Genomic DNA, 15,912 nt, shown 5'->3' with positions numbered 1-15,912 from the left:
TTCGAGACCTCAAGTAGGTCCGTGTTATACTTTGGGACTGGTTGATATTATTGGACGGGATCCGGGAGGCCTAGGGTGAGTTTTGGATGGGTTTCGAATCATTTGAGATCGAATTGGCTGATCAGGTCTGCTGTTTTTGCACCTACGAGATTTGGTCCATAGGTGTGGGCCTGCAAAAGTGGACATGAGGCTACAGATGCGAGTTTGGCTAGGATCAGGGTGTCTGCAGATGCGGCATTTGTTGCACAGGTGCTCTACTTATAGCACAGAAATAGCTTAACATAAGTGGATTTATGTTCGCAAAAATTATGGGAAGGGGCTTAAGTGGATTCCACATCTGCGAGGTATTTTCTGCAGATGCAATGTCGCAGAAGTGAGCTTTTTGTCCGCAAAAGCAAAATCGCTAGGCAGAGTATATATTTCGAGGGTTTAGCTTCTTTTTATATCATAGATAGAGAGCTCAGAATGGAGCGATTTTCACTAATTAGATTAGGGTAAATATTCTTAACTTGAATTTGATTATTATGCATGATTATATCTTTGATTCTGAAATTTGATTGATGAATCATAAGAGAAAAATATGGTGTTTTGAAAAAACTCTTCTAAAGTAAAAAATGGATATTTGAATCTTGATTTAGAGTCGATTTTGGATGAAATTTGTATATTGGACTCGTATTCAAATGGGTAATCGAGATTTGTGAATATTTTCGGGTTGCGAGGAGTGGGCTTGGGTTGACTTTTTGGTTGATTCTTTCTAATTTGATATAGATATGAGTGTTATTACTTGGAGTCGACTTCTATATTCATGTTTGATGTTATCGATTTGTGTTTTACTAGATTTGTGTTATTTGAAGGCCGAGTCGCGTGGGATTTGGAGTACTGATTCGCACACTTTTAGGTAAGTAACATGTCTAAAATTGATTTGAGGGTAATTTTCCTGTTGGTTATGATATTTGAGATATATTTGGGGTGACGTATGTGTTAGTTGATGGGTGTATGTGCGTACACAAGGGTTATACATGATCCAGATTGACTTTAGGCTATTTTATGTCTTGTTCTACGATCACACATTATAATATCCATATTTTCTCTATTTGTATGACTTCTTGAGATATTATTTATCCTAGCAATCATGTCTAGGCTATGTGCTTATCTGTTTGAGACATGATAGGGATATTCTTGCTATTTTGAGAATTTTGCCTTAATTGTACTTATATCTCAATCATGATGCTATATCCGCGTATTATATCACATCTCAGTGGCTTCTGTATATGCTATCTCACATGCTATTAATGCCCTTATATGTGTGACACAGTTTGAGCTGAGTACTGTGAGATGTGAATATATGACACTTGAGCGGTTAATGACTGAGCTTGGGCCATGGAGCCGATTTAGTATTAATTATGAGGTGACGCGTACATCAAGCCCCACCTTGGGCTAAGTAATATTGATTATGAGGTGACGCGTGCGCCAGGCACCAAGTTGGAATATGTCATATTGATCATTAAATTAAATCCGATCAACGCTTGGGCAAGGACCTACCCCTCCAGAGTCAGGTATTAACTGTAGGCGCAAGCACAATATTATACATGTTCTTAGGTGAGGGACTTGTGACAGGTACCTGTATAGTGCTAAGTGTTATTGTTGTTGTGTGTGACAGTCCTAGGTCCATTGTGCCTTGGGGAAATGCCTACCTTCAGGAGAAGATTACCGAATGAGTTTCAAACCTATCCTCTTCGTTTCTCAAGATATTTAGGGAAATGGCCTTGTCGGGCACCACTTGCTGACAACGTGCTGAGATATGACATACTTGTTGATTTAATTGCGAATTGTTGATTCTAGCATGCATACTTGCCATGTAGGTACTAGGATGTATTCCTTCCATCATGCTTATTGGTACTTGATGTCTTTATTTAATGTATTGGACTTAGAATCACTGTTAAATTGAGGAAACAATGTTTAAATGACTTTTGTGAAAGTATTTATGCCTTAATTGTTATTCTTGAAAAGAATGCCTATTTCTTCTACGCAAAACTGTTGGATTTAATATTGCTTGAGCTACCTTTTTTACCATTATTATTCTGTTATTGTTGTAATTAGGTATTAGAAATGAGTTTTGGACTTTGCCGAGATAGTCGTTGCTTTCAGCCTGAGGATAAACTTACTACTTATTGAGTACTTGGGGTTGGTTATACTCATATTGCACTCTGCACTTTATGTGCAGATCTAGGTGCTGCCGAGAGGAAAGATTACTAGGGCATGGCCAATGTTAACTTGGGAGATTTCAAGGTAGCTGTTGTTCTGTTTGCATGCCTTGAAGTCCATTTTCTCTCGAGTTATGTTATTACTGTTCTATCTTTCGGACAATTATATTTTGAGAGCAGACTTCGTATTTAAAATATATAGTGCTCATGCGCTCGTTCTAGATCAATGGGTGGTTTTTTAGTTGTATTATTGCTATTGGATTTCATTATTTATGATTAGTCAGCTATTTAGACTATTTGATTATGTTAATTGAATTTATTCATGCTTGTTAATTGTTGTCTTGCCTAGCACACGGTGATAGGTGCCATCACGGTTCCGGTAGAAGTTTGGGTCGTGACACACTATGAATTTTCCTTGATTTTTTTCTTTACCATCAAGCATACTGTTTAAAGTTAATCTCTTTCTCGTTTGTACTTTCTTCTTCGTTGCACCTTTGTGATTCTCCAAACTCGGGTATGCACCATTGGATATGAACATTTTACTTCTTCCGCTCTCTATTTTGTCCATTACTTTCTCATGATTAACTCATTTATCTTTAAGCTAATTTCAACTTTGTGTCATTAGTGCCTATTCATCTAACGGGTGGACTTTGGTATCCACATTTTCGATCTCCAAAATTTCAGTCAATGTCATACTGTTAAGTATTGATGATTAATAAAATATGTCTAATTACTTAAAGAACCAGGTCCTTAATGTAGCTGCTTAATTGTTGTGAAGAACCAACTTTTCAGGTTAAAGGATAAACTCTTTATGATTGATACTTATACGTTTGTACAAGATAGTAACTTTATCTCAAACTTACCATATCCGAGTTTTGTGGAAGATGACTGCTGCAAGTGATAAGGATCGTTGCTCAAGAAGATATGGATAAGTCAGTTAGAGATAAAAGTCCCAAAGCTTGTGGAATCCTTAGACCAGAAGGAGTCCTTTCAAAGAGGAAGCTGACTATGAATAGGACTCTTAGAAGATCTCAAGTCGTTTTTAAATAGGATTGAGTTTGGACTTCTGAACTATCCTTTTACAGATCAACAGAGTCATAAAGTGGTTCACTTGTGTTGAGTACTAGTCATGTACTCTTTCCGAGTTAGTCTAGTAAATTTGTTTTGGGAAATTGAGTTGTAATCAAGTGTTATAAACAATCAGTGAGTTGGAGTGAGTATTTGGTTTACAAGGTAGAGTTACTTGTGAATCAAATAAGAGTAGTAGTAGTACTGGAGAGTATTTAATTATAGTATTGTAATTGGCTCATTGTTCTAGTGGAGTTGAAGCTGAAAATCCTACTTGGTAGGTCGTGGTTTTTGCACTTTTTGAGCCGGGTGATTTTCCACGTAAAAATCACTTTGTTCATTTTATTACTTGTTTAATTTTCGCTTAAGGCACACGGTGAAGAACCAAGTTTTTTAGCAGTTTATACTGGCACTCAAACTAACAATTGGTATATGAGCGGGTTCTCTCATTTACATAGTTAACACCTAGAGAGATCTTGGAAGAAAGATGAGTGCTCCACCTGAAATTAATGAAGGATCATCAACTGCCATACCGCCCCTGTTCAATGGAAAATATTATAGTTGGTGGAAGTAAGAACGGAAGATTTCTTGACTGCTGAAGATTGTGAACTATGGACCATAGTAAACCAAGGTCCTTTAATTCCTACTAAACAAAATGTAAAAAAGTAAAACAGTTTCTAAGGATTCCTCCGAATTTGTGGTAGCAGATTTCAAAATGATGGAGAAGAATGCAAAGGCTAAGAAAATCATTATATATGGACTTGGTCCTAATGAGTACAATATAATTTTTATGTGCTCTAATGTGAAGAAGATTTGGGATGCACTCCAAACCTCTCATGAAGGAACAAATCAAGTTAAGAGATCAAGAATTGAACTACTCATGAGAAACTATGAGCTTTTCTCTATGAAGGAGTCTGATCCCATCCAGGATATGATGATTAGGTTCACTATAATAACCAATAAACTGAAATCAATTGGAAAAGTATTTACCTTTGAAGAGTTGGTTAGAAAAGTCCTAAGAATCCTTCTAGCTTCATGGGACTCAAAAGTCAGTGCAATCCAGGAAGCCAAGGATCCGGATAAAATCTCACTTGATGAGTTAGTTGGAAACTTAAAACACATGAAAAGAGAAGGATGGAATTACGTAAAGAATATCCAAAGAAGGATAAGATCTTGGTCCTTAAGGCATATGAGGATGATTAATCTAACTATGATGATCCTGATTTAGCAATGTCTGCCAAGTTCAAGAGGTTCATTAAGAATTCCAAAAGTGTATCTATAAGAGACACCAGTAGTAAGCACAAGCAGATTGACAAAGCTAACTATGATGGTTGCTACAAGTGTGGCAAGCTAGATCACATGGTAAAGGACTGCCCAATATGGTAAATCGAGCGGAGGAAAGAACGAGATGAAAAAGGAGAAATGGGAAAAGATGAGAAAGAAGGGTTCCAACAAAGGAAAAATCCTAAGCAAAGGATTTACTGAAGCTATGAATTAGGCATTCTTGGCAGCATATGAGGATAGTGTGTATGATCACGAGGAAGAAAAAGAGGATGAGGCTATTAGCCTCTATGCTGTGATCGATGAACATCAAGTTATGAAGATTGAACCCCTAGTAACTTAAGATGGAAATTGGAAGACCTCATTTGTTTGATGAACTCCACTATGATGAATGGAATCTACATATGGAAACTTTTATTCGGGCTATTGACTTTGATCTATGGATAATTGTCAGTCATGGACCAATTCTCCCAACCAAATTGGATGGTGAAGGTAACAAGTGCAATAGAAGAGAAGAGGAATACAATGAGGAAAAGTGTCAGCTAGTTCAGAAAAATGCCAATGCAAAGGACTTGCTCTACACAAGTCTGTCTAGAAACTCCCTCTTTAGAGTGTCCTCTTGCATCTCTACTCATGATATACAGAGGACATTGGAAATTGACTTTGGAAATGAAAATATTAAAGTGGATCCGATGGAGATTAAAGAATCAAAATAGAGGAAGAAGTGATCGGAATGATGGCCATGAGTGATTCAGAAACCGAAGATGAGACAAACCAGGTAAGTACATATGACTTGAAAGAAAATATTCATGCTATGTCCAAAAAGCAACAGATGGCCATAGCTGTAACCTTAATGAATGAAATGGATAAATTGAGTAATGGAAATGATTTGCTAATCAGTAAGCTTTATTGTGTGAAACTCAATATCAAAGAGCTTGAATCCGACAAAGCCAGTTTAGAGAAACATGTCAAATACCTTAACAACTAGGTTCTTCAACTAACTTCTGAGAATGAGAAGTCTCTTGATATATATGGCAAAGGCAAAATGAGTGATTTGTAGGATAAGCTTGAGAAGGAATTAAAAATTGCTAATGATAATTTCTATAAAGCTGAATGTAGAAATAAAGTCCTGCATGAGAACATAGAATGACTAATTATGAACTCTCTAGACTAAGCAAATGGCATAGATCTTCTGATGCCTTAAATTGGCTAAATAAAAACTATAGCATTAACAAATTTGGAATTAGCTATAGAAAACCTGTCCCTAAGTTTGACCCAAAGTATGTTGGAATTTCTAATAATAAAATATGCACTCATTGTGGAAGACTAGGACACTTTAGAGACACTTGTCCTGCCTTAATACATGCTCAGTTTAGAAACACCTTTAGTATTGCTAAAAATGTAAAGAAGGAAGAGGAACCAAAGGTTAATCCTCCTGTTCATACTAAGTAGATTAAGGTTAATAAGAAAATAGCTTCTAATCCTCTTCCTTTCTGGGCAAGAAGGAATCTGATTCATTATTTTTCAAATAAAAAGGGACCCAAGCTATTTTGAGTTCCCAAACCTAACTTGTGAATTTTGGTGCATGCTAAGATGACAGGAAACAATCAGGACTGGTATCTAGACAGTGGATGCTCAAGACATATGACTGGAGAAAAGAAACACTTTCTCTCACTGACAACCTTCCAAGGAGGGAGTGTGTCATTTGGTAATGGGAAAAATGGCCAAATAACAGGTATTAGTAAGATTGGCAAGTCACTCTATCATGCTATAGAAGATGTGTATTATGTGGTAGGTCTTAAACATAATCTTCTTAGCATCTCTCAAATGTGCGGCAAAGGAAATTAGGTAAAATTCAATTCCCAAATTTGCCTGTCACTAAGCTTGATATTGATGAAATTGCGCTAAGGGGTAAGGGACTTAACAATGTCTACAAGATATCGATTATGTCGCTTCCCTAGAGTGAGAACACATGCTTGAGTATAGTGGAAGATGATCTACTACTATGGCATATAAGATTGGCATATGTCAGTCTCTCTCAACTCAATAAGTTGGCAACTAAGGACTTGGTCCTTGGGCTACCTAAAGTTGAATTCACCTATGACAAAGTATGCATGCGTGTGTTAGAGAGAATCATGTTAGCTCATCCTTTAAATCTAAGAAGTTTGTAAGCATTTCTAAACCTCTAGAACTCCTTCACATGGATCTATGTGGACCAATGAGAATAAGGAGAAGAGGAGGTAAGATGTATATGTTTGTGATTGTTGATGATTTTTCCAGGTATACATGGACTTTGTTTTTGGGATCCAAAGATGAAGCCTTTGGTGTTTTCTCTATATTTGTCAAAATGATTCAATAAACGACAGGATGTAATGTTTTAAGTATAAGCACTGCCATGGAACTGAATTTAAAAATTCAAAATTTTTTGAGTTCTATGGATCACATGGGATTGACAATAATTTCTCTGCACCTAAAACTCCACAATAAAATGGAGTTGTAGAAAAAAAAGAATAGAGCTTTAGAAGACATGGGGAGGACCATATTTATTGCTAGTGGACTGCCTAAGAGCTTCTGGGCTGAGGCAATCAATACTGCTTGCTATCTGCTAAATAGATGCATGGTCTGACCCATTCTTGCGAAAACTCCCTATAAGTTACTTCGAGGAAGAAAACCCAGCATTACTCATCTGAGAGCCTTTGGGTGCAAATGTTTTGTGCCCAATAATAGAAAAGAAGCTCTAGGTAAGTTTGATGACAGAAGCGATAAGGGAATTTTCTTGGGTTCCTCTCTACATAGTAAGGCATATAAGGTTTTTAATAAAAGTACTATCTGCGTGGAAGAAAATATTCATGTTATTTTTTATGAATCTAACAATTTGGCTAAGAAAGGTCTGTAAGATGAAGATTATGACATATGATTCACTGGTGATGGAGATACAAAGGAATCTGATGAAGATTGATCTGAAAACCACAAGGAAATTGAAAGTGATCATGAGGAACTAGAAGAAGACAGAGCTACTTTATCTTCTAATCAGAATAATGAAGCCACACCTACTAAACATGTTCCCTTGGGTAACTCCTTAGGCGAATCTTCTCTGGATATGCAGACCAGACCATGGAAGAATCAAAGTTCACACCCTCTTGAAAATATCATCTCCAATCCAAATATAGGGGTGCAAACCAGGTCTTCTATAAGAAATGTATGTGCATTCACAACATGCCTCTCACAGGTTGAACCTAAGACCATCAAGAAAGCTCTAAAGGATCTAGACTGGATCATAGCCATGCAAGATGAGTTAAATCCGTTTGAGAGAAATAAGGTCTGGAACCTGGTATAGAAAACCAATGTTGGCCCAAGAACAGGTAAAGTTTTGAAGATTGACAAAAAAACTCAGACATAGACCAGGTACATCTTGTGAAGCACAGTCATGATCAACCTGTACATGTGAGATGCACGTGAAGGAGATAAATCCAAATGATCAAGAAGTAATATCTCCTGATCTGATCGAAAAGGTTGCATATTGGATAAGGAGAGAAAGACTCCTTACATGAAGAGAATACAGTTTAGGATGAAGATAGTGTTAGAGTTTGAGATCATTATGAACTCTTCTACGATTGAAAAGTAGAAATTGAATCCTAGTCAAACTCTGATCACTAACCTATTAAATATCAGTGTTGTTCTCTTTTATAGGTAATGCACATAAGCAGAAGTTAAACTTAAATTGAGAGCAAAAGAGCAAGGTGATTTTGCAAGCAATTTATGTCTGATTTGAGTGTGCAATTCTGAAGCTACTTAAATGAGATAGAAGAACCAGTTCCATGTGTCTATCTTTTATTCTAGTTCAATTATTGTAGGTGATTTTACATTGTACCTTTCAGCTTTCATAGAAGCAATTGTATTAGGTACCTAGAGTATTCAAGTTAGAGTTAACTTGAAGTTGTCACAACAGTTGAGGCTGTGTGCCACAACTGGATTAGAGTTAATCCTTAGGTTTACAAAGAGTGTTTGTAGTGGAGGTTTGGGAAAATCCTACTAAGTAGTAGTAGGTCGTGGTTTTTTCACCTTTTGAGCTAGGTGTTGTCCACGTAAAAATCTCTGTGTTTTTTATTTTCTGTATTTATTATTCCGCAAACAGTAGTAGTTGGAACACCTAGAAGAACCTGGTTTTTCTATAGTTCAGTTAAGCGAAAATTGGGTACCATACAAATCACCCGCTCTTGTATGGTATTGACGCTTAAAATATCAATTGGTATCAGAATGGGTTATCCTTGAAGTGGTTAACACCTTAAGAAAAGATCAAGATAAGTGCACCACCTAGAAACTAGGAAGGACAATCCACTGCTAGGCCTCTACTCTTTAATGGTTAGTACTATTTTTTGTGGAAGAACAGGATGAGAGATCATATCATAGGAAAAGACTATGAACTCTGGGACATAGTCACTGATGGTCCCCTAGCAACTACAAAGAAGAATGCTAAAGGAGTGGACGTGCCAAAGACAAGAGCTGACTGCACTGCTGAAGACTTAAAGAAATGGGAGAAGAATGATAAGGCCAAGAAATGGCTTGTGTGTGGACTGGGTCCAGATGAGTACAGCAGGATTCAAAGTTGTACCACTGCCAAGGAGATATGGGACACTTTACAAGTGGATCATGAAGGAACTCCCCAGGTAAAGAGGTCAAGAGGAACACTGCTATATTCTCAATATGAGAATTTCACTATGAAGGAAGGAGAAACTATCTAAGAGATCTACACAAGGTTCACAACACTAACAAATGAACTTAAATCTCTTGGGAGAATTATCCTTGAAGAAGACAAGGTTGAGAAAATCTTGACAAGGGTCTTACCAGTGACTTGGGAAAGCAAAATCACTACTATTCAGGAATCAAAGAACATTGCTACTCTCAAGCTGGATGAACTAATTGGAAACCTCACTGCCTATGAACTGAGAAGGCAAACCATGAAAATGGATGCACCCAAGAAGGAAAGGAGTCTGGCTCTCAGAATAGCCGAAGGTGCAGATCTGGAGGATGATGAAATGGCCATGATCACAAGGGATTTCAAAAAGTACCTAATGAGAGGAAAAGGTTCTTCAAGAGGTACAACGTTCAACAAACCAAAGGCTCCTGAGAAACAGACCAACAAGGGTTGCTTCAAATATGGTAAGACTGGTCACATGATCAAGAACTGTCCTCAGTGGGAAATTGAATGGAAGAAGGAAAGGGCTGAACGAAGGAACATGAAGAATGAACAGGTTCAACTTAAAAGGAACAAAGGATCAACAAAGGCTATGGTTGTTGCTTGGGGAGAAACATCAAATGAGGATTCAGAAGATGAAGCTGGAGATGAACAAGCACTTATGGCCATCAGAGAATCAGATGATGAACAAGCACTTATGACCATCGGAGAATCAGATGATGAACAAGAGGTAAGTGTCTTTCATCTCAAAGACAAGATTAAATTTCTGTCTAAAGAAAGGTTGTCTGAACTATTTCTAGACATCATCGATGAGTCTGAGATAATTAACAATAAGAAGGAAGAGCTGTCTAGGGAGTGTGTGATCTTAAAAGCCAAGTGCAAAAATCTAGAATCTAGGGCTAATGAGAGTGAAAGTAAAATGCTGAGTTGAAGAACCAGGTTCTTGAACTTGACACCATGTCCTAGAACTTAGGTCTAAAAATTTAAAACTAAAATTAGGAACAGGTAAGAAGAAAGCTGATCACACACATCTCACCTTAGAAGAAAATCTAGGAAAAATGAAGGATGAGTTGTACGGGAAAGATGAGCAGTTAAGAGTCTTAAAAGAAGATCTAGGAAAGGTAAAGCATGAACTAGTCAGAACTTACAAATGGAATAAGGCTTCTGATGTACTTTCTTGGCTACAAGAACATCACAGTAGCAACAAGAGAGGACTTGGCTTTGGAGCACAAGCACCTAAGTGGAACCCTAAAATCAAGTACTTCACTCTTCCTGAAAACAAAATTTGCACACACTGTGGCAAGACTAGTCATTACAAAAATGAATGTAATGCAAAAGAAAAGTCCAGTCAAAAGAATAAAGCCTTTGTTCAAGAGAAAAATAAGCTGCCTGAGTGGGCTAAAAGGAATTTGATTTACCCCTTTGCCTATAAAAAGGGACCCAAACTAGTTTCGGTTCCTAAAACTAACACCTGATTTCTTTTTGCAGGTCCAAGTGAAGGGAAGTAGCCAAATATGGTACATGGATAGTGGCTGCTCAAAACATATGGCTGGAAGCAAGAACCAGTTCCTTTTCCTTGAGGATTTAAAAGGAGAAAATGTCTCCTTCGAAAATGGGAAGAAAGGTGAGATTATTGGGGTTAGAAAGGTAGGTAAGATAGACTCACACTCAATTGAGAATGTCTACTTGATATATGGCTTAAAATATAGCCTAATCAGTGTATCACAACTGTATGACAGAGGTAACCTTGTAGCATTTACCTATACCAAATGCTTTGTGATTATCCTTGCCGCTGACAAGATTGTTTTGCAGGGAAAAAGAGTTAACAATATTTACATTGTAGATTTGTCTACTCTTTTAGAAAATGAACTCACTTGCTTAAGTGTGGTGGACAATGATCCCCTCCTGTGGCACAAAAGACTTGGTCATGCAAGTCTGAATCAACTTAACAAATTAGTCTCCAAGGACTTGGTGATAGGGCTACCTAACATCAAGTTCAAGGAAGACAAGGTTTGTGAGGCCTGTGCAAGGGGGAAGCAGGTAAGATCATCCTTTAAAAGCAAGAAAATGGTAAGCACAACCAGGATGTTGGAACTGGTTCATATGGATCTCTATGGTCCAATGAGAACATTGAGCAGAGGTGGTAAGAAATATGTTATAGTACTTGTTGATGATTATTCTAGGTTTACCTGGTACTATTCTTAACATCTAAAGATGAAGCATTTGACATGTTTACTGCTTTTGTTAGAAAGACTCAGAAACAACTAGGTAATCAACTTGCATCCATTAGGTTTGATCATGGAACTGAATTTGAAAATGCTAAGTTTGCCTGAATTTTGTGATGAGCATGGTATAAATCATAACTTCTCTACCTTTAGGACTCCTCAACAAAATGGAGTAGTTGAAAGAAAGAACAGGACTCTTGAAGATATGGCTAGGACTATGTTTCTTTCTAATAAACTACCCCACAACTTCTGGGCAGAGGGCTGTAAACACTGCATGTTATATCATCAATAGATGCATGACTAGACCTCTTGTAGAGAAGACTCCCTATCAGTTACTTAAAGGGAGAAAACCAAATATATCTCATCTTAGGGTATTTGGATGCAAGTGCTTTATGCATAATAATAGAAAGGCATCTCTAGGTAAGTTTTATCCCAGAAGTGATGAGGGAGTATTCTTAGGATATTCTTCACATAGCAAAGCATATAAAGTGTTCAATAAAAGAACCTTGTGTGTAGAAGAAAGTGTGCATATAGTGTTTGATGAAACTAACATTCATTTTGAGAGATAGGAACATGAAGATAAAGCTATTGGGCTGGTAAAGATTTGACTGAAGTCTCAGTACAAGCTAAAGTGGCACCAAAAGAAGGAACAGGTGATGGAACAGGTTCTTCCATCCAGGGCAACCTGACAGGGGGAATTGATCAAAGAGGAACTGAAACCAATCCCTTAAGGAACATGTTCATGACCTTGTTTCTCAACAACAGAACATGGGAGAAACATCAAGCAGAAATCAGTTGGTTGTGAAACCTCACAAGGATCAAAGTTCTTATCTTATTGAGAAAATAATTACTGATCCAACCTCTGGAGTCAAAACTAGATCATAATTAAAGAATCTGTGTGCTTTTGATGCTTTCCTATCTCTTATTGAATCTAAAAATGTTGTTTAGGCTTTGTAGGATGCAGATTGGGTAAATGCAATGGAAGATGAACTTAATCAGTTCGAGAGAAGTCAAGTTTGGCATCTAGTTCCAAGACCCAAGGACAGATCAGTAATTGGCATAAAATGGGTCTTCAGAAACAAACTTGATGAAGATGGAACAGTTACAAGAAACAAAGTCAAGACTGGTGGTCCAAGATTACAGCCAAGATGAGGGAATAGATTATGATGAGACTTTTGCTCCAGTTGCAAGACTAGAGGCAATAAGATTCCTCATAGCCTTTGCAGCACTCATGGACTTCACTCTTCATCAGATGGATGTCAAAAGTGCCTTCCTGAATGGCTACCTAAAAGAAGAAGTGTTTGTGAAACAACCTCCAGAGTTTGAGAGCAAGGAATGTCCTGAGCATATGTACAAATTAGACAAGGATCTCTATGGACTCAAGCAGGCTCCTAGAGCATGGTATGAACGATTGTCTAAATTCCTGCTTGAACATGGCTACAAAAGAGGTAAAATTGACAGTACTTTATTTTTGAGGAAAAAGGTAAGGATATTCTTGTGGTACAAATATATGTTGATGACATAATCTTTGGGTCCACCACTGACAAACTAAGTAAGGATTTTGCCAAATTAATGGAGAGTGCATTTGAAATGAGTATGATGGGTGAGCTTAACTTTTTTTAGGATTACAAATCAAACAAAGCCCAAATGGAACCATAATACATCAGCAGAAATATGCAAAAGAGCTGATCAAAAAGTTTAAAATGGATAAATCAAAGGAAATAGACACCCCCATGCCACTGCCACTAAATTAGACATAGATGAACCTGGTTCATCTATTGATCAGAAGTTGTATAGGGGTATGATTGGTTCACATTTGTATCTTACTGCCGACATGACATAGTTTTCAATGTAGGGCTTTGTGCTCGCTTTCATGCTAATCCAAAAGAGTCTCACTCGATTGTTGTCAAGAGGATACTGAGATATTTGAAAGGCACTACTGATTTGTATCTTTGGTACCCTAAAGTAGTAATTTCAATCTAGTAGGGTATGATGATGCTGATTATGCAGGTTTCCTTGTGGATAGGAAAAGCACCTTAGGTATGGCGGATTTTCTTTGTTTATGTCTTGTATCATGGGCCACTAAAAAGCAAAATTCAGTGGCCTTATCCACTACTGAGGCTGAATATGTTGTTGCTACCTCTTGTTCTGCTCAATCGTTATGGATCAAACAACAGCTGGTAGATTTTGACATTGAAGTTGGTTGCATTATTATATTCTGTGACAACACTAGTGCTATAAGTATGACAAAGAAACATGTTCATCATAAGAGGACTAAACATATAGATGTTAGACACCACTTCTTAAGAGATAACTATGAGAAATAATTGATCTCCATAGAATTCTGTGCTACTAATAAACAAATTACTGACATCTTCACTAAAGCACTGAGTAGAGAAACTTTGAGAGGAATAGGTTGGAATTAGGGATGATTAAGATTACCTAATAGGTCCAGCTCAGAATGCACAATGAAAAAAAATGAAAAGAAAATGAAAAAAAATTGAAGTTTTTTTGGCTAGGAAATCTAAACTTGTGTAAACATCTAGATTAATTTTTACTCAGCTTCATACTTTAATTAGTATACTCCTGTGACATGTTTTAATATGACTCACTGATCTCTTACAAAAAAATTTCTATTATGGTAAATTAAGGCATGTTCAAGAGAATTCTAAATGAAGAACCTGGTTCATCAGTATGGGTTCATTTGAAAGCTAAGGTATGTTTTCTATACTCTGCACAATTAGATATATAAATATTTAAATCATGAATAGAAGTCCTACAATTGTTCAACTCCTTAGAAAATTATATTTGTTAGCTTTGAACCAGTTCCGTCTGCCTAGAACTCTAAACCACAAAAATTGCCTAAAATCTAGGGAAGTTAAACCGACCATTCAAACCTGTAATTTCTGGTTGATAAGACCTCTAATTGACCACTGCTAAAGCTGCCATTACCCATTAAATGTGTATTTCTCTTTAAATACATATCATTCCCACTGCCATCTCCATAATTCTAAACCGTCAAAAATCCCTCTTCACTTTCACTTGCCCTCTTCTCCAAAATTCTGACTCACAAATTCTCTCAAGAAACCAACGATCATGACCAACCTACAAGACAATCCTGGAACTCCTCCACCACCCACTCCCTCTAATTCATCTACACCTCCCCCACCTAGTACATCTCCCAAACCCAGGCTGACAAGGGTAAAAATGCTTGCTCGAAAAACAGTAGCGTCTGGGGCTCTTAGAAAGAAATTAAATGAGAAGTTAAAGGCAATCCAGGACCAAAACTCTGACTCCAACTCTGATTCTGAATCATATAAATCCCCTAGTGAGGGGGAAGGACCTGGGTCTTCTGACTCTGAAAAGACTCAAGAATCCCTTTCTAAGGTAAGTTCTTCTGTGTTTGAAACTCTAGAAACTAGGTTTGTTCTGTTTGGGCCTGTTAAGGATGTAGAATTACCTGAGTTACAAAGGAGTGGAGGTAAAAAGAATTCTAAAAAAGAAAAAGAGAGAGATGGTATATGTGGTGAAGAGAGGGAAAATGGGAAAAGAGTGGTTGATATTTCACCCACTACTGATTTGCCTGTGGCTGCTATCTGTGGGGTTGAACAAGAAAGGGTAGAAGAGAGTGGCAAGAAGTCAGGGGCAAGTGGTTCTGGTGAAGCTACTGAGGGGCTGGTTAATCTGAGCACACAGGGATATGAACCTGGTTCATCTACTGAAGAGACCCTAGCAGACCTGTTGAAAAAGGTTGGGGCAAGCTATGATCCAAAGAAATGAAGAACTCTCACACCAAAAGCCCCAGTGTTCCTAAACCCTCCAAGAAAAGAAAGGCTTCATCCTCAACAACTATTGAATTTTCATTGCCAAAGGGTAGAGCTACAAGAAGCAGGGTGAAGCAGAGTGAGAGTGATCTCCAAAAAGCTCTAGCGGAGAGTAAGAAGAAAAAGCTGGCTAAAGGAAAAGGGAAGGTTATAGAGTCCTCAGAGACTGCGGAGGTTTAGGAAGTGGAACAGGTCCATCAGGAAGAAGTTCAACCAGTGGAGGTTTAGACCCCCAAACCCAAAAAGCCCAAGACGTCTTCCAAGAAGTCTTCCTCTGTGTCTGAGGTTGTTGAACCTTCACTAGCCAAGAGGACAATATTTGCAGTGAAAGGTAAACAAGTGAAAATTTCTGAAGATGAGGAATGGAGTGGAGAAGAAGTAAAAGATGATTCTGATGGTGAACAAGAAAAGTTTGCCATGTTTGGCAAAAGAAAGATTTTGAAGGGTAGACTGTTGAAAGATTTGGTGGAGCCAGGAATGGTGAGACTGGTGGATGCCTTAGCTTCTTAGGGGTGAAAGGACATAGTCCTTCGGATGGATGGTAGGTTAGCCAGGAATGAGATAATTGAGTTTATGGCAAATGCAGAGGTTAAGGATGACAAGGTTAGCAGCCT

Source organism: Nicotiana tabacum, chromosome 22, assembly GCF_000715075.1.
Source record: "Nicotiana tabacum cultivar K326 chromosome 22, ASM71507v2, whole genome shotgun sequence".
NCBI lineage: Eukaryota > Viridiplantae > Streptophyta > Magnoliopsida > Solanales > Solanaceae > Nicotiana > Nicotiana tabacum.
Note: the sequence above shows the minus strand (reverse complement) of the source record.